At 40.6% G+C, this 18,570-nt stretch overlaps 1 protein-coding gene and 1 long non-coding RNA gene across 2 annotated transcripts in view; one reads left to right on the forward strand and one right to left on the reverse strand.

Annotated features, from left to right (window-relative positions):
- The window catches only part of LOC117511605, a 22,574-nt gene extending 20,921 nt beyond the window's left edge, over positions 1-1,653 (forward strand). The window contains exon 3 of the long non-coding RNA XR_004560993.1: positions 1,643-1,653. This is a non-coding gene — a long non-coding RNA (uncharacterized LOC117511605). The remainder of the gene's footprint in view (positions 1-1,642) is intronic.
- Positions 1-18,570, reverse strand: part of LOC117511575 (netrin-G1-like) — a 280,385-nt gene that overhangs the window by 164,115 nt on the left and 97,700 nt on the right. The window lies entirely within an intron of this gene.

An 18,570-nucleotide genomic window follows, 5' to 3' on the forward strand; every position in this document is an offset into this window, starting at 1 on the left:
AACCATTTCTTTGTATCTTTTTTTTTTAATTGATGGATATTTGGACATTGCTTGAGCTGAGGTACCAAACTATTCCACAGCTTAATGCCACACACGGACACACAGAAACTTGCTGTGCTGTGTGTGCTTAGACCTACCTGTCCGGCCCCTATGTGATCATGTCTGTGCAGCATACATATCAGCATTTTATGCAAGTGTGCCCCCCCCCCTCCAAGACATGTGGCGCAAACCACACATATGCCACATGTTTTTTGGGGGAGGGGTCAGAGCGCAACACACAGACACACACGTGTGATACACATGCACGCCACGTGTGTGTCTGGTTGCAAAGCCACACTCATGGGGGCACTTACACAAATTTCACATCCAGCTCGACAGTGATTGTCTGCTTACTGTTGTCGTGCTAACAGTCTAAGTGCCAAGCGAGCAGTTTTACATGTTCATGTGTGTCACCTGGAATTTGGCCGACACCTGCTGCGAGAGGGATCGAATGGGCTCTCACAGGGCATACTCTGTCTTTCAGCCACTGGTGTGCACAAATAGCTGTAGCAACATGTGTACGAGGTGCTGGAGGCAGCTCAGATTTGTCACGATTGGCATGCAATTCCTCCTAGCTAGTGTGCTAGTTGACTTAAATCGTGTTATGTGCGAAGGGGCCCTGAGGAACGCGTTATTCTAATCTGACCGCTTTTTTCAGAAGTGAGTAATCTAACGCGTTAATCTTTCCAAATCAACAATCAGATTAAAGTTACTTCTTCAAGTCACGGTGCGTTACTATTATGTTTGTATTGTGGGCTGACTGCAGCATTAAAACCAGCCTGTGAGCAGGAAGAGGTCAGCATTAGTTTACTGCCCACTTCGCCCACTGTCAGTGAGCTGCAAGCTTTTTTTAATGTACACATTAATTTCCATGCTATTTTATTTGTCTAATAAATAAATGTCCGGGGTTCCTTATAATGTTAATCCACAGAACATCTCAATCAATCAATCAATCAATCAACAACTTTATTAATCCCACAAGGGGCAATTTAATTTGAGCAGTCTGTTTAAAAAAAACAAAACAACAACAATATATAACAACAGTAAAACTAATAAAAACAAATAAAACAGACTTAAGAAGTTAAAATGAATAGCAAGAATAAATAAGTAAATAAAAACATGACAGACCTACGGAGCATTTAAAAGTCGAATTGCCGAAGGTATAAATGACTTTAAAAACCGGTTGGTTCTACACACTGGGGACACATAACGGCGTCCTAAAGGAAGCAGAGAAAACTCTCCTAAAAGAACATGACCTGACATGGACAAGATGATTTCGCCTTTCTGAGGATCTGTTGATTACAAAAACAGTGTAAGTCTCTTTGTTTCACTCCAATAATCTTTGAACAAATTTTAACAATGTTGTTCAGGCTGTTTCTGTCTTTCACTGAGAGGCTGTGAAACCAGCAGATAAATGAAAAACACAAAAGAACACAAAAAAAGACTGATAAAAACAACAAAGGATTGCAGGCCTGACAGAAAAATAATTCAGTTTATGGAGAAGATAAATTCTCTGCCCTCGCTTCACAATGGCGTCTGTGTTCACATCAAACTTCAGCTTGTCATCAAAAATAGTCCCCAAATACTTATATGATGTGACAAGTTCCACTTTTTCATTGGGTATGATGCACTCCTTGGCCACATCCCTGTTACGTCTGAAGTCAGTGATCACTTCTTTAGTTTTGGACACATTTAAATCCAAAACGTTATCACACCAACAAATGAAATCTGATAAAACAGCTCCGTGGTCTGATTCTGAACCGTGGAGAAGAGACAACAATCTCATCTGAAACAACAGGTAAGTTATGGTTTTAGTTTTGCAGCTGAAGAAAGGTTTCTAAAGAATCTTTTATTTTTATTTTTTACTATTTTAATTACAAGTGTTCTAATATAAGAAACTTTTTTTTACAGCAATCAGAAATTAAATTAAAAATTAATAAAAAAAAAAACATTTGCAAGGATTTTCTTCAGAAAACTGAAGTGTATAAATTAACAGTTCTGTGACACTTTTCTGCACTGTAGTCTTCCGTGTTTTGCCCTGATGCCTCGTTTCTATTGGACAGCGTGAAGCTACGTCACAGGTGGCTCCCCACAACACACCTAGATTAAAGGTCTACTTTTGAAGACATTTTTTTCATTCTATTACTACCAGTAATACTACTACTACTACTACTACTAATAATAATAATAATTTCAACAAGGGAAATGTTTAGAAAGAATTTAAATGTTAGAAAATTTTGGAAAGAATTTAACAGTTACATTTATAAACAATGTTGGTGTCCATCTGTCTCACCCACAAACAGTATGCATGTTTATCACACTACTATTGTGCAGTACACTTACTGTATTCAACATGGAAACAAGATTTATTTAAAAAAATATCAGATATTTTCAGTTCCTGCAAGTCAGGAACTGAAAATATCTGATATTTTATATATATATACAAACAATGGTCCACTGATTATCAGTCCATCTGATGCCAAAGCGTGAAGAACATTATAATTAAATCCATATTTAAATCCAAACATCACCAAAATAAACAATATTTGTAACATGTATCATTAAAAAAATGGTTCATAGTTTTTCAAGTAATCTTGCCAACAGCCAGAAAAACAAATACAAGTATAAAAACATGAATTAACTGCCTCCAAACACATTTGCAGCAACATGCTTTTATCCCGCTCTTGGAATATGTCGTGAACACAGTGCCCATAACGGCTGTTTTGCCTGGCATACATCAACTGAAACGGCAGAGCTATAATACATTGGCTTTAATTTGAAAGCCTGACTTTTACTCCTCCCTGCTTCCTTATTGGATCCTCTGTGATTTCTGCATTTGAGTGCTCGAGGTCTGCGAGCCACCAGCTGATGACTTATTCTGCCTCCCAGAGGATGCGCGTTATGAGACTTGGGGAGGGTTAGTGAAATGGCCATTCCCAGAGCCCAGATTGACAGCACATTATTAAAAACGGAGGCGTGTGCGCGCACACACACACACACAGGTGTTCATCTTGATCTCCACACACAAACTCCCTGAAGCTTTCACACCCACATCTACACAAGGGCATACGCTCCCGTTGCCCTGCAAGTGATGAAAAAGAGTTTTAGTATAAAGTGTATTATTATACTTTGTCTTGGAGGGGAAAAATCCATAATGTAATAACAGTGTGGAAAATCTATAGGAATGCATGACTGTCCCCTCTGAATTGAAGTAAAATGCACAAGTCTGACAGAAAAATGCACCTTTTGCTGTTTGGTAATTTTCAAGCCCAGTCGCCACCAATCCTTCAAGTTTCCTTCCACAGGAATATTTCCTGCCCCCAAATCTGATGAGCATATGGCAACTCTGCAGAGACAAATTTGTCAAAGATGAAAATTTAATTAAGATTTAATTTCTTTTTACTATGCCTATCAAGTGGTCGGATGTGATAACGAGATCAATGAATCATCAATCGCTGACGGCGTTGACTCAGGGAAGATGACGCATCGTGCGACAATGTGACTGTTGAGGGGTAGACTGATGGGAGATGAACAGGATCTAAAAAGTGATGAATAAAAAAGAGATGGTTGTGATAGGAGAAGAGGACGCGAGCATCACTCTCTGTCACAACTAACACAGCTTCTGTGGTGGTTCTGTCTCTCTCATTTTCCCCTCTCGATCCATGCCCCCCCCCACCACAACCACCACCTCCCCAGTTTCTGAGCTTTACTCATTCTCTCCCCCACCCTGTGAAGAGACAGAAGGAGAGGGATCAGTTTTAGAATTAACCATGGCAGTTCATTTCACTGTAAAGCTGAGCTTCCTGAGGAAGATGGAGAAAAGCGGTGCAGAGGAGTAGATGGCCTCTGAGAATCAGATTTTTTTTTAAATTGCAAAAGGTATGCTTCATGCTAGATCCAAATACAACTACTTATAAGCATTTTAAAAACATAACTCCGTTAACTTTTCTCATTAGCAAGACAAAGAAAGGAAAAAAAAATGTCAGGTTTGTAATGATTAAAATTTAAATAATAATAATTAAAAATGCTTGAAACATTTTAGTTCAGATGAATAAAATGTCATTTTCTGAAATACCCGTGTGTGTGTCTGTGTGTGTGTGTGTGTGTGTGCGCATGTGTGTGTGCGTGCAGTGGGTTTCCCCTTGCTGTAGTGATAGACTGCAAGGAGGACATCGTAATTGCATTTACTTTTTTCCTTTGTAACCATTAGTGTAGAATCATAGAAGCAGTTGTCAAGCAGATTTTATGTAATCAATTCAGAGCTCTATGGCCCTTTACTAATAGCATTTTCACCCCTAAGGTCCTACGTTGACAGTCTGAAGCGCATGGCATGTACCGCGCTGAATGTCCTGGTCCTTTTTGCAATTAAATGGTCATGCAAACTGAGTGCAAAGTTGGACAATGAGTGCCAAGGAGATGGCTTTATCTGCTTCATTCGTCATGGGCATGTTGTGGGCATAACTTAAAATCAACCAGAGTGTCATTTCCTTTTGGACGGAGTGTGCATAGAGTGGCCATGCAAATGAGCTGGCTCAAGAGAAATAATGTTGGATGTGTAGTGACTGCTTTGACAGTTTAAATCACACCAGTTGCATTCACCTGCTTTGTGTGAAAATTGTTCAGTGACTACTGTGCATGCACCTAAAGTGCATTTGTTTCACATGGTCTTTGAGATGAATGGAAGTATTGAAACCCATCTTCTGTAGTATTTTTTTTAAAAGATAGGTAACTTTTTAGTATGACTGCTGGAAATGCACTGATGTGCGCTGTCTTTGTAATGTTACCCAGATGGAGTGGGTGACTTTTCTGTTCAAGTTAGAAAGAACAAAAAATCCTTGAGGTTGGAGTGTTTTTGTGTTAAAGCATGGCATATTGCATATTTTAATGCTATATTATCAGCAGTTTACTGTATGTTTTTTTCAAACATGTTTAAAGTTCACACCGCTGAGAAAACTGTCTCGATGCCTGTTCACCCATGCAACCACATGGCTCCAGCCATAGCCAGCTAGAGGGAGGAAGAAAAGCAGCACAAAACAAGAAGCGTACCAAGAGTACAACTCCCAGAACTTCACAAAATATCTATCAGACAGGAATTATGCAAAAGCTACTCAAACAATTTTCTTGAAACTTGATGAAATGTGGGGTTATGGGTCAAGGAAGAAACCATAAACCTTTTGGAGTGAATATGATTTTTTCCACTTTAATATTGTGAGATAAGGCTAATCTGCAAGTGAAAAAACTCATAAATTTCATTCTAGACCTTGATGAGTTTTTTTTTTTTGTCACACTAGTGGCCAAGTAGTTAGTGCGCTTGGTTTCAAATTCCACCCCTGCCACATTTCTCCATGTAATGTGGAGTTGCGTCAGGAAGGGCATCCGGCGGAAAACCTGTGCCAATTCAACATGCAGATCCACCTTGGATTTGCTGTGGCGACCCCGAGTGCAAACAAGGGAGCAGCCGAAGGGACTTACCTTTACCTTTAGTAAAGTTTCACTAAAACACTGATGTTAATGAAAACTACCATACCTAGTACAGACAAATAACACACTAAATAATTAAGAAAATAAATTTCATGCCAATCTAGATTTGTTGAAAGTTACATAACAGTGATGTTCTTCCAAATGCAAAATCCAAGGATTTGTCAGAATGGGGCATGGTATGTACTTTCTTGCTCACTTGTTGACTGAGACTCACTATATTTCCCCACTAGTGGCCATTGAAAGGCTTTTTTTAAGGCTTAACATGACACATAACACCTGGATCACTCAGCTCCCCCTGGCACTATCGCTGAATGGTTTGGGGAGTGATTTTATTACAATCCACTGCCTGTGTACCATGGCTTACCAGTGGCAGGTCCTGAAAATTTCTGCAGGAGGGGTCATTTTCCTGATAATGACTAAGGTAACCCATACAGTAAATACATTAAGCAAGACAATTGTATCAATATTGTTGTTAGCTGATTAACACATACAGCAATTCCTCCACTAATTGGCAGCATACAACAGAAAGATTTCCCCTTGACCTACATAAATTACAGGTGGAAAGCTATGGAAGAAAGTTACATCCAAGGACTTTCACACGCAAAACGTTAAAGTGAAGTGGCCCCACGATAAACTTTCTATTTCACATTGGGAGCAACTGGGAATTAAGGACCTTACCCAAGGGCCCTTAGTGATTGTCAGATGGAAAAGCACTGTATAGATGTGTGTGTGTGGTGTGTGTGTGTGTAATATTCTCAGGTAAAATTATTTATATTACATATGTTAAAGTGTAGGTGACACCAAAAATGTGTACAAATAATCGCTAAAAATGATGAAATGTTGATATTTAAAAAAAAATCCTGAACAATAAAAGTCGATAATAAGTGCACAGGTGAAGGACAAACAAACATCTGTCTGAAGCCTGCGCACTATTTCAGCCCTCAGCCACGGTCATATTGTTGCTACGTTATTATGAGAACAGGACCTGCTTATTCAAGCCCAAATCAATTGTAAACACAACAGGGGTTGAGCTCTTTTGGGACATTTTTTTTTCTAGTGTGGAACTTTTTTTAAGTCCAGTCTGAAGGTGTTTCTGAAGAAGCTGTGGGGACACAGCCTTATGGTTTTGAGCCTTATTTAGATGACAGTGACGGCAAAGGAACCTTGGAGGAAAACCTTCAGTCTGACAACAGCGACAATATTGGCAGAGTTCAGAACAGAGCATGGTGATTATAAAATAAATAAATAAATAAAGCAGGTGATTTTGGCACGCGGGTGGAGATGATAAACTTTTTTTATTTGCCAGCTCATTGGTCGTAATCAACTGATAAAAAAAAAAAAAAAAATGTTTTACTATCTGTGACATCAGAAAAAAAAAGTGATTAGGACGTGTGGATTTTTTATGTATGATTTTTTTCTGAGAAACAGGTACATACATTTCAAATCTGAAAAACATCACGAGGGGCTGAAAATATCAGCTTTATTTTAAATATTATTTCCTTCTTGAATACCGTATGCTGTACATTAGTAGCATAACAGGTTATTATTAAATATTAAAACCATTCAAACAAGGAGTAAATAATATAGTCTTACCTGTCTGTTTCAGTGAGATCATCTTTAGTCTGATGAAAAGGTCTGAAAATAATTTAATTCATTGTCTTGGCTGAAGAAAAGTCCATGATGGGTCGAGTCTCTGCTATACCGATCCGGGAGCGGCATGGTCAGCTACAGGTGTAATCCGTTCATTGCTTCTGTGGCTGATGGATTGAGTCTCCACTGCGAATGGATCCTCTTATTCCACCACGGGCTGCATTGTGCTGCAAGTTAAAAGACTCCCAGTCTCTCTTCTGCTCATAACTTCTCAGTCTGCATACGACGGAATCATCCCATGAGCCACAAAACAATAAAATAATGTGAAAATACTCAGTTTGCCTCCATCTGGATTGGATAAGCCTCAGACACTGTGTGTGCACGCTTGTCAATATAAGTGTTCCACCTGCCAATCAAAAGGATTCTGCCGGCGAGAATTAACCATTCTGACACAGAAAACACCGTGCAGCACAGACCCAAAGTACTCGTGGAAACGGGGCTGTCAGTAGCCTGTAAAAATCCATAAATTAATCCATAAATTAATAGGACTATTAAGATAATGGATCTGGCGCTAATATCACTTCCTCCTCCTTCTCTGATTTTGGGACTTACCATGAAGTTCCTGTTTTTAGTGGCGCGCAGTTCAAAATCTGAAACTTAAAACTGTTGTTTAATTTTAGTCTTACATACAAAAAACAAACAAACAAACAAAAATTACACATCATTGTGGAACTTTGGAGATGTCACGTAAAAGGTGATTTTGCAGAATATGATCCTTTTAATAATTACCTCATTGGCTCTAAGACCATTTAATTTTTAAGTCTGTCCATTGTACATTAAAATCTGGATGAAAAGCATCATGAATCAAACATTTTAAAACTGTTTTAAGCCTGGCGGAGCTCCGTGAAGCTGTTAATTAACAACAGTTAAAACCAAATGTGTTGGTAAATGAACAAATTCCACATTGAGATAGCACAATGACATTTATCTTAGGAAGTGAAAAGTATTTAATATGTTCTTTATCTCTATGTCTTGTTAAGCAGGAAGAAACATTAACAAGGCTGTTAAACACATAAACTACCCGTGCACTGTGGCTGTGCTGATCGGTGATTTCCTTGCCGCTATTAAAAAATTAAATAATTCTGATCTGGTGCTGTTGTTTAAACTGTGTATCATTGGAGCTGGCCAGACATGGTCAGATGTGCTTCTCAGCAGCTGCAGGACAGCTTCAAAAGCTTCAGCAACACTGACTGGGACATCTTTGAGGATGAGGACCTGGATCTATTTACAGACACTGCACTGTGTTACATTAAGGACTGTGTAGATACAGTCACAGTGGAGAAACAGATCTGGGTCTACCCAAAATCAGAAATCCTGGATGACCAGGGATGTGACGCAGCTGCTGATGGAGAAAAACTCTGCCTTCAAGCTGGTGATGGTGCTCTCTACAACACCGCCTGAAGAGAGGCATCAGAAGGCCAGGAGGATTTCAGGAGGAGGATCGACAACCACCTGGGCAGCAACAACAGCAGGCAGGCATGGATGGCAGCCCAGCACCTCACCATTTCCAACCCTAAAGCCAGTGAAGTTGGGACGTTGTGTTAAATGTAAATTAAACAGAATACAATGTTTTTGCAAATCCTCTTCAACGTATATTCAATTGAATACACCACAAAGACAAGATATTTAATGTTCAAACTGATAAACTGCAAACATTTCCTCATTTTGAAATGGATGCCTGCAACATGTTTCAAAAAAGCTGGGACAGTGGTATGTTTACAACTGTATTACATCACCTTTACTTCTAACAACTCTCAATAAGCGTTTGGGAACTGCGGACACTCATGATTGGGTATAAAAGGAGCATCCCAAAAGTGTCAACCGTTCACAAAGCAAAAGATGGGGAAGGATCACCACTTTGTGAACAACCTGGTCAACTCTAATTCCCGTATTAGAGCGTGTTGTTTTTCCTGGTGTTCCCAGACACTATCTTGTGCAGCTTCCATGCTGCACCAACTCCTGGCTCCACAGCTACCTACACAACAACGTCACTTTGGAACTCTCTGGTTCGCAGCTCAGAGCGCGTAGCTCTGCCCTGCTTCAGTTAAGTTCCTTCATGTTCTGTGGGATTCCGCTCTCATGCATTCCTGTCTGTGACTGTGCATGTCTAAGAACTGTCTCCAAGAACTGTTCCAAGAACTAGTGCCAAGAATTATTTCCAATAACTGGTTTCCAAGAACTGTATGAACTCTGATACTGAACTACTAAGAACTTTCCAAGTTGTTTCTAAAGTCAAGTTCTGCTTAAATGGAACTGCGTCACAAGATGTGCAGCACTTGACCTCTGAAGATAACTCATGAACTGTGAATGATTCCTGAACAGCAAACCTTATTTCCTAAGCTGTGAACAGTATTCCCAGAATTATGAACATTCGTGTTTTGGGGCCTTCTGTGAACAGTCGGTTGTTAAAGGCTTCAGTGTTATGAGTGCAGTCACTCATCTCTCCACTCCTCCATTCTCCTAGTTCCATCCTTGGCTCTGTGTGCCCACCTGGCCCCAGGATTCCAGTTTCTTCTCAGACTCTCAAGTCTGTCCATATGTGTTCTGCAGCATCCAGATTTCCACCGCTACAAGCGGGCCCTGTCTTGACTCAGAAGGTCATCTAACCAGGACTGCATTGTTCATAAGTTTATTGTAAATAAATCTCTTTCGTTCACAGCCTGTTCTGTTCCTTGCTCCCAGCGTGTAAATCCATCACCAAGTACCGGTCCGGTCCCGTCCGGACCTCTAAGCATAACAAACGCACTAGCAGAAACATCCAGCAGAGTGAAAAATACTGCCCGTCTCATCGGTAAATCCAGTTATTAGGCTCAGAGTCTGAGATTCTCAATGGTTTTGAGTGCAGCACTGATGAATGCCACAGCCTGTACTTTTCACAGTTGCGTATGATGTAATCACGTAACGTACTGTACACACCCAGAAAACATAAGACAGCATTGAAAGCACCGTTGTGTGAAAAGTATTGATTTTACATGAGAGTCTGGAAGAGATGTAGTAGAGCAATTTTCAACCTGACTGAAATCGCACCAGAATGGGCACCACCTGACTGGACAATGACATTCAGGGGCAGATCAAACGGTCTGGAACACTGATAACCACCGTAACAGGGACAGACTCAGACAAGAAAAAAAAAACAAACAAAAAAAAAACCCTTTTTTTCCTGTTTGGCAGTGCTTCACCCAAATCGCCATTATGAACAAGTTGCCTCTGTGGATTACACAAAAATGTAAAATAACCTTTCAGGAGTGGCATTTATAGCCAGGTAGTGGTCAATTAATTTTTGCCCATAGCCAGTCCAAATGATATATTTTCAATATCCTTATGATTAGACAAATAATGTGGTCTACTGTTCTACATGATTGATGCATATTTAAATTAACATATTATCAGTATTTTATTGACCCTACCTCTCTGTAGATGCCACTCTGGAATGGTCATCACACATGTTTATGTAGGCTATGGTATAGGGGTAAGTGTTGTTATGTCAACTTAGGTGGTGCCAGTTAAGTCAAAATTGGCTGTAGGCTCAAGGAATATTTCTTTGACAATGAATTAGGGCCCCTTCACACTTAATGTGAAATTGGTCAATTTGTCCATAAAGTGCACATGAAGTAGGAATCGTGTGCAAAATGTGTAAAATCGTAGCTGCCTTGTACACCTGTTGCTACAACTATTTGCGCACACCAGCGGCTGAAAAACAGTGTGCGCCGTGCGAGCCCATCGATCCCTTTCACTGCAGGTGTCGGCCAAATTCCAGGTGACACACACGAACATCTAACACCGCTCATTTGGCACTAAGAAGATGTGCGGCCATTCACACTATTAACAGTCAGCAGACAATCACTGTCGAGCTGGCAGTGAAATTTGTTTAAGTGCCCCACGACTGTGAAGTTGCAGCACACATCCTGTGTTTTGACGGATACCCCATCAGTCCGGACACCCTGTCAGTCCAGACACCCCGTCAGTACATTTGGACACACAGCAGCTGATTGAATATCACGTCTGACAGGACACGCGTGTTAGGCCATGAGGACTGTGAGCGGTGCACCACAGGACCAGGACAACCCAACAGTATGACAAATATGCCACTTTCAGTCACGTATCAGCAGAAATACGCTGTACCAAACGCTGTTTGGTCAGTTATCACAGTGCTTTGTTCTATTTTTAAAAAATATGTTTATCTGCTTGTTGATTTTAGCCATTTCGCGCTCCTGTTACAAGACAGTGATTGTAGCACTGTGCATGTGGGTTCAAATCCTGAGTGGCATTTATTTTTTTAATTTAACCAGGATTATTTAACCACAGGGTTCTGTATTGCGTACCCTTTTATGTATTATTTATATCAACCCAGTGATATTCACTAATTATACAGCTGGTTTTTATTTTATTTTCCTTCACATCAGCCGTGCGATGTGGTGCACCTCGTCCCATGGAACCTGCTTGCACTGTATTCCTGCTCGAAAGACACCCTCGCATGCATGAACCATCGCACCGGCTTCGTGCACGCCTGTTCGTTGGGGCATTATTTTGTGGTGCACTCATATGAGCTCTACCGCCGTGAGTCGCCCTGAGTTGTACGTATTCGCACTATGTGTGAAGGGGCCCTTAAATAAGTAAACCGCTGGTGCATTATTTAAGGCAGAACTTCTCTTGATGGTTACTGTCTTTAACTATGCATCTGCATGCATATTATGGCTATGCTGAATTTCTCTGCAATATATTCAGAAAATAATGCCTCAACATAAAATAACACAAACACATCTACAAAATGCCTGTAAACACATGAAAGCTGGGGGCAGTACTTGTATATCAAGATGGGAAGTGAAGTCAGCAGCAGCAAATGGGGGGGGGGGACAATCCTCCCGATGCACACTAAAACACGCAGGCAGTACAAAAATAATGCTGCTTGTCTGCACATATACGCTGTTAAACTTGAGTATAAAAGCACTGTGAGACTTTTAAGTGCAGGCAAATTTACAGCATCTGTATCAGCAAATGTGCTGTTGAGATTAAAAGGCTGAGAAGAAAAGAAGACCACCTCCTATGATAGCTTATTTTCAAGAAAAGTCAAACAACTGCAATTAGAGGATATGAATTCTTAACTGAATTTTTGAAAACCTTCCAGACTGCTGAAAACACCTGTATAGATGGTTATGGGGAGAAAAAATCATTTTGTTGCCGTTATAGATGGAAAATCAGATAGCTGACATATTTTGGGAAAATAGTTATTTTCAGCACTTTTAAAACAGATTTACAAATGAACAATTTTTTGTTCATGAGATGTTCACATTTACAGCAGAAATCTTCTGAGTGAACAAAGAGAATGTTACACAACAGACGCGTTTCACATCTGAAGAACTTCTTTAAGTTATCTTTATTTTCTCATTTATGTTTTTTTTAAATCTTTTATTGAGTCTTACTTTGTTTGTAGGGATGTTATTGTTATCTCCTTTAATTATCTTTTACTCTGTAACTTTTCTACTTTGCTTTGTGATGATTTTAGTGTTAAATCTATTGTTCATTCATGATTATTTGTATTTGCATTTTTTATTTCATCCCGTCTTTGATTTTGTGCAGCACTAAGGTCAATTACAATCACACTCCAAGTTAGAATTATCAGCACCCCTCAACTTTAAATAAAATTAATCAAGAAATCAGTGGCGGCTGGTGAAAAACAGTCTTGGTGGGGCTGCTGTGCCAATAGATTCCCTTGCCTTGTCCAGTACAGTCATTCAAGTGAAGAGTCGGAAAATTATTACAATTCCACAATAATCATTTCATGTCCTTCTCAAAATCAGCAGTTTTACAGATAAGTTAACCATTTACAGCTATATTAGGCCCCATTTCTACTTTGGAAAGGAACAGTATCAAATACAACACTCAAGTTCTTGAGCAAAGAACATTTCACCATTTGACACCAATTACACACATAGTACACCAAACTGTACTGCACTGCCATTATCTTCAGACAAACAGATCCTGGGGTTCACAATGACACCCCTTTATAAATAGAAAATATCACCAAATTTACACTCTTTCAAAATATGGAAAAATTCTTCAATTGACAAAAGAACATTATGTACATACTACAATGTTCACACCACCTTCAGAGAGAGAGAGAGAGAGAGAGAGAGAGAGAGTGTTTGTGTGTGTGTGTGTGTGTGTGTGTGAGAGAGAGAGAGAGAGATCTGTGACAGTGAGAGAGAGAGAGAGAGTGTTCGTGTGTGTGTGAGAGAGAGAGAGCGAGAGAGAGAGAAGAGCGTGTGAGAGTGAGAGAGAGTGTGTGTGTGGTGTGTGTGTGTGTGTGTGTGTGTGTGTGTGTGTGTGAGAGAGAGAGAGAGAGCGAGAGAAAATTAAGGTAATATTTTGCATGAACATTACTGAGTGGAATGGAGGCAAACTAAAGAAGCTTGAAAAACTTAAATGAAATAACTTGACTAACTAATAACACCAAAACCTTTAAATTAAATTGGTTAAAATTAATTAACAGTGTAGAGGACAAGCAAATTAAGTATACAAAACCACTTAATTAAATGCGTTGCTAAACTTGGGTTTGTCTGACTATAACTGTCTTGTGTGTACTCAGTGGCTGAGTTAGAATTTCTTTAAAAACATGCAAATTGCTATTTTAGGGTATTTGTTTTTGTTTTTAAACTGAGCAAATAATTTGTTTTAGAGTGTGGAATACTCCAAAGAATATTTCACTTCGGTGAACTGATCCTCATAACGTGTAAAGTGAAATCAAAATACCAGCATGCTGCAGCTTTGAACACTGTTACAAACAGCCCCGGCCTCCCCTATTACCATTATAACTGTCTGCTGTCCAATAAAGATCACAGCTTTGACCCCTAAAACAAATAAAAAAAACATCACTCATGTCGTTTTATCTTAAATTTTGATCCTCGTTTCCACACCAGGAGCAACATTCGGGAATAAATCCGAGCAGCTCGTCAGCTCACCTGAGCTGAAGTGGATCCAGAGGAGTCAGTCTGCAGCTGGCAGAGGTGGATGCGCTCCTTTCCACCCCGCAGTAAAGAGCGCAGATCAGCAGCCTCCGTGACGTGTGCGCGCTGACAGTGTGAATGAAGCCTGACACGGTTTATAACGAGTCAGACAAACGACTCTCCTCCAACCGGGATGTGCAATTGTCATTAAACCACGAGAAAGATCTGATGTGCGCACCTCCATGCGCCTCCAAAAGGATCCCAGCGAAACTTTGGTGTCATTGATTTGATTAGTTTTGTCCTGTTTTAAACCTCCGAAGAGTTCTTCAACTTACTCCAGCAAAACACATGGAGACAAAATAAAAATAAATAAATATAACCCAAACATCGTCGTCACCATCATCTCTTCCTGCTGCCTGCCTGACTGACAGCAGAAGCTGCAGCGTCACGTATATCACTGACTGTAATCTAAACGTTCCCGCATTTTTGTAGCAAGGGCTAAAATTCCGGAGCCCAAAGCCATTAATTTTGGCAATGTTGATTTGCCAAATATTTATTAATTTTTCCCTAGCAACTACATACAATTGGTTATTTCGCTGCACTTTAAGGGCGCTTTGAATGAGCGCCCAAGACGAGGAATGATACGTTCTCTGCTTCTATCGGTGGAAATGCACTGTTGAATGAGAGTCAGTTGGAGGAAGTGTTGTTTTAATCATTCATATTACATGTAGGCACAAACTATTAAAACTGACATTGATAATACTTTTAAATATATATATATATATATATATATATATATTATATATATATATATATATATATATATATATATATAACGAGGGCTGTCAATAAAGTTACGGTCCTTTTTATTTTTTTCAAAACTATATGGATTTCATTCATATGTTTTTACGTCAGACATGCTTGAACCCTCGTCGCATGCGTGAGTTTTTCCACGCCTGTCTGTGACGTCCATTCGCCTGTGAGCACTCCTTGTGGGAGGAGTCGTCCAGCCCCTCGTCGGAATTCCTTTGTCTGAGAAGTTGCTGAGAGACTGGCGCTTTGGTTTGATCAAAATTTTTTCTAAACCTGTGAGACACATCGAAGTGGACACGGTTCGAAAAATTAAGCTGGTTTTCAGTGAAAATTTTAACGACTGATGAGAGATTTTGAGGTGATTCTGTCACTTTAAGGACTTTTCACGGTGCGAGACGTCGTGCAGCGCTCTCAGGCGGCGTCATCAGCCTGTTCAAGCTGAAAACCTCCACATTTCAGGCTCTATTGATCCAGGACGTCGTGAGAGAACAGAGAAGTTTCAGAAGAAGTCGGTTTCAGCATTTTATCCGGATATTCCACTGTTAAAGGAGATTTTTTAATGAAAGACGTGCGGATGGGGTCCGCGCGTCGGGACGCAGCCGCCGCGACGCAGCCGCCGCGACGCTCCGCCACAGGAAAAACACCTCTGTTGAAAGCCTTAAGGACAAGTTGGAACATGTCCTGCCTGTTAAACAATTTCTCATATACTCACTCCACTGAAAGCCATCAAAAGCCGCCTGGATTTTACAAATGGTTATCAACACAGAGGTGTTTTTCCTGTGCCGCCGCACCGCGTCGGCTGCGTCCCGACGCGCGGATCCGTCCGCACGTCTTTCATTAAAAAAATCTCCTTTAACAGTGGAATATCCGGATAAAATGCTGAAACCGACTTCTTCTGAAACTTCTCTGTTCTCTCACGACGTCCTGGATCAATAGAGCCTGAAATGTGGAGGTTTTCAGCTTGAACAGGCTGATGACGCCGCCTGAGAGCGCTGCACGACGTCTCGCACCATGAAAAGTCCTTAAAGCGACAGAATCACCTCAAAATCTCTCATCAGCTGTTAAAATTTTCACTGAAAACCAGCTTAATTTTTCGAACCGTGTCCACTTCGATGTGTCTCACAGGTTTAGAAAAAATTTTGATCAAACAAAGCGCCAGTCTCTCAGCAACTTCTCAGACAAAGGAATTCCGACGAGGGGCTGGACGACTCCTCCCACAAGGAGTGCTCACAGGCTGATGACGTCACCGACAGGCGTGGAAAAACTCACGCATGCGCACGAGGGTTCAAGCATGTCTGACGTAAAAACATATGAATGAAATCCATATAGTTTTTGAAAAAAATAAAAAGGACCGTTACTTTATTGACAGCCCTCGTATATATATATATATATATATATATATAGGATATATATATATATATATATATATATATATATATATATATATATATATATATATATATATTATGACTTTTCCCCTCCACATCTAGGAGGGCAGCGCCCGAGTGCCCCCTATGGGCCAGCCGCCACTGCAAGAAATACATGCAAATGAACCAGTTGAGGGATACATGTATATGTCCAAGTCAAAGAATATGTCAAAATGTCATTTACTATGTTTACATCAATCATTAAGAAATACAAATAATACAGTACTGAATTTTAAATCTGTCAAGAGTGGGCTCTACACAAAAACTGGGTTGCAGTGCAAGAAGGAGATTAGTGAGGAAAGCCACCAGGAGACACTGACAAGTCTAAGGGCCCCTTCACACATAACACAAAATCAGGCAAAAGAAGAAGAAAATGGCCAAAAATTTGCGAACAAAAAACAAAATGGGGAACCGTGAAACATTCGACCTGCTGTCGGGAGGGACACACGGTCGGAGAAGTGTGCAAGATACTGTGGAGATGGTTCCATGCATGCTTGTGTTCGCGCGCATGAACACAGTGCGAGCACGTGGAAAGTTGCGCACACAGCAGTGGAGCAAAAAAAAAAAAAAAAAAACCCACAATTTATCATGCTTAATTTGTGTCAAAAAGGGCGGACTTAGCCTCCACCTAGATATATACCAGGAAGTAATGAAATGGTGTGGATTACTGTTCTCCCTTTTATGTTTTACATGAATTACCTGATGCACTCGTCACATGAAGACATCAGCCAGGTTCTCGTCTCATGAAGAGCCGGCTCCCATGTAATGAATACACAGCCAGCATGGTGTGTCCAGCACGCAATGATCTGCCGGTGACAGCATTGCAAATGTGATATGTGTTTTAATTATTACAATATGGGGAAGTCCTGCAGATACATGCGCCTCACACCTGGTGATTTTCTGCATGGCACGATATTCACCAGCGATGCGGTGCGCCGACGCGGTGGTCAGCTGAAGCCATATGTGTTTTAATTTATTTCCACGTGAGGACAGAAAGCTGTAGGCCTCGCTTCATGGTAAACTTATACAAGACCATATTCTACAAGCCACTACAGGTGTTGCTAGGTTATGCCACAGTCGTGTTGCACTTAAACAGTTTTCACAGCTTAACTGAAAACCTAAGCTCAATTGTGGTCATCTGATCTTTCCTCTCATGCTGGGAGTGTGCATAGCCTGTTGGACCTTCGTGTGTGGCACCTGGAATTTGCCGACATCTGCCACTTTCATCACCAGTTACCACAGCTTCATCCTGGCATCGAACAGAAAAGTACTTTGCTCAAAGAAAACTGTTGAAATCTAGGCTTGAGTCTCATGTGCTATGCGATCAATTGTAGGTGAAACTTCACACCTTTTTAAGAAAGAAGTGGGAACAGCCTATGTATTCCTAAAAGCTTTGTTCTTCTTGTAGTGTTGCAAGCTGCAATTAGAGACTCTGTAATATTGTGTGTGGTATTAAACTGTGGGGTCATCACAAGCAGGGACACGCAAACACTGTTCTTTGTTTGCAACCATGTCTCAAACTTATTTTATTAGTTTTTTGTTTAACTGGCTTGCCAAAATAAGCCATTTTTATCAATCAATCAATCAATCAATTTTATTTATATAGCGCCAAATCACAACAAACAGTTGCCCCAAGGCGCTTTATATTGTAAGGCACGGCCATACAATAATTATGTAAAAAACCCCAACGGTCAAAACGACCCCCTGTGAGCAAGCACTTGGCGACAGTGGGAAGGAAAAACTCCCTTTTAACAGGAAGAAACCTCCAGCAGAACCAGGCTCAGGGAGGGGCAGTCTTCTGCTGGGACTGGTTGGGGCTGAGGGAGAGAACCAGGAAAAAGACATGCTGTGGAGGGGAGCAGAGATCAATCACTAATGATTAAATGCAGAGTGGTGCATACAGAGCAAAAAGAGAAAGAAACACTCAGTGCATCATGGGAACCCCCCAGCAGTCTAAGTCTATAGCAGCATAACTAAGGGATGGTTCAGGGTCACCTGATCCAGCCCTAACTATAAGGTTTAGCAAAAAGGAAAGTTTTAAGCCTAATCTTAAAAGTAGAGAGGGTGTCTGTCTCCCTGATCCGAATTGGGAGCTGGTTCCACAGGAGAGGAGCCTGAAGCTGAAGGCTCTGCCTCCCATTCTACTCTTACAAACCCTAGGAACTACAAGTAAGCCTGCAGTCTGAGAGTGAAGCACTCTATTGGGGTGATATGGT

Source organism: Thalassophryne amazonica, chromosome 1 (assembly GCF_902500255.1).
Source record: "Thalassophryne amazonica chromosome 1, fThaAma1.1, whole genome shotgun sequence".
NCBI lineage: Eukaryota > Metazoa > Chordata > Actinopteri > Batrachoidiformes > Batrachoididae > Thalassophryne > Thalassophryne amazonica.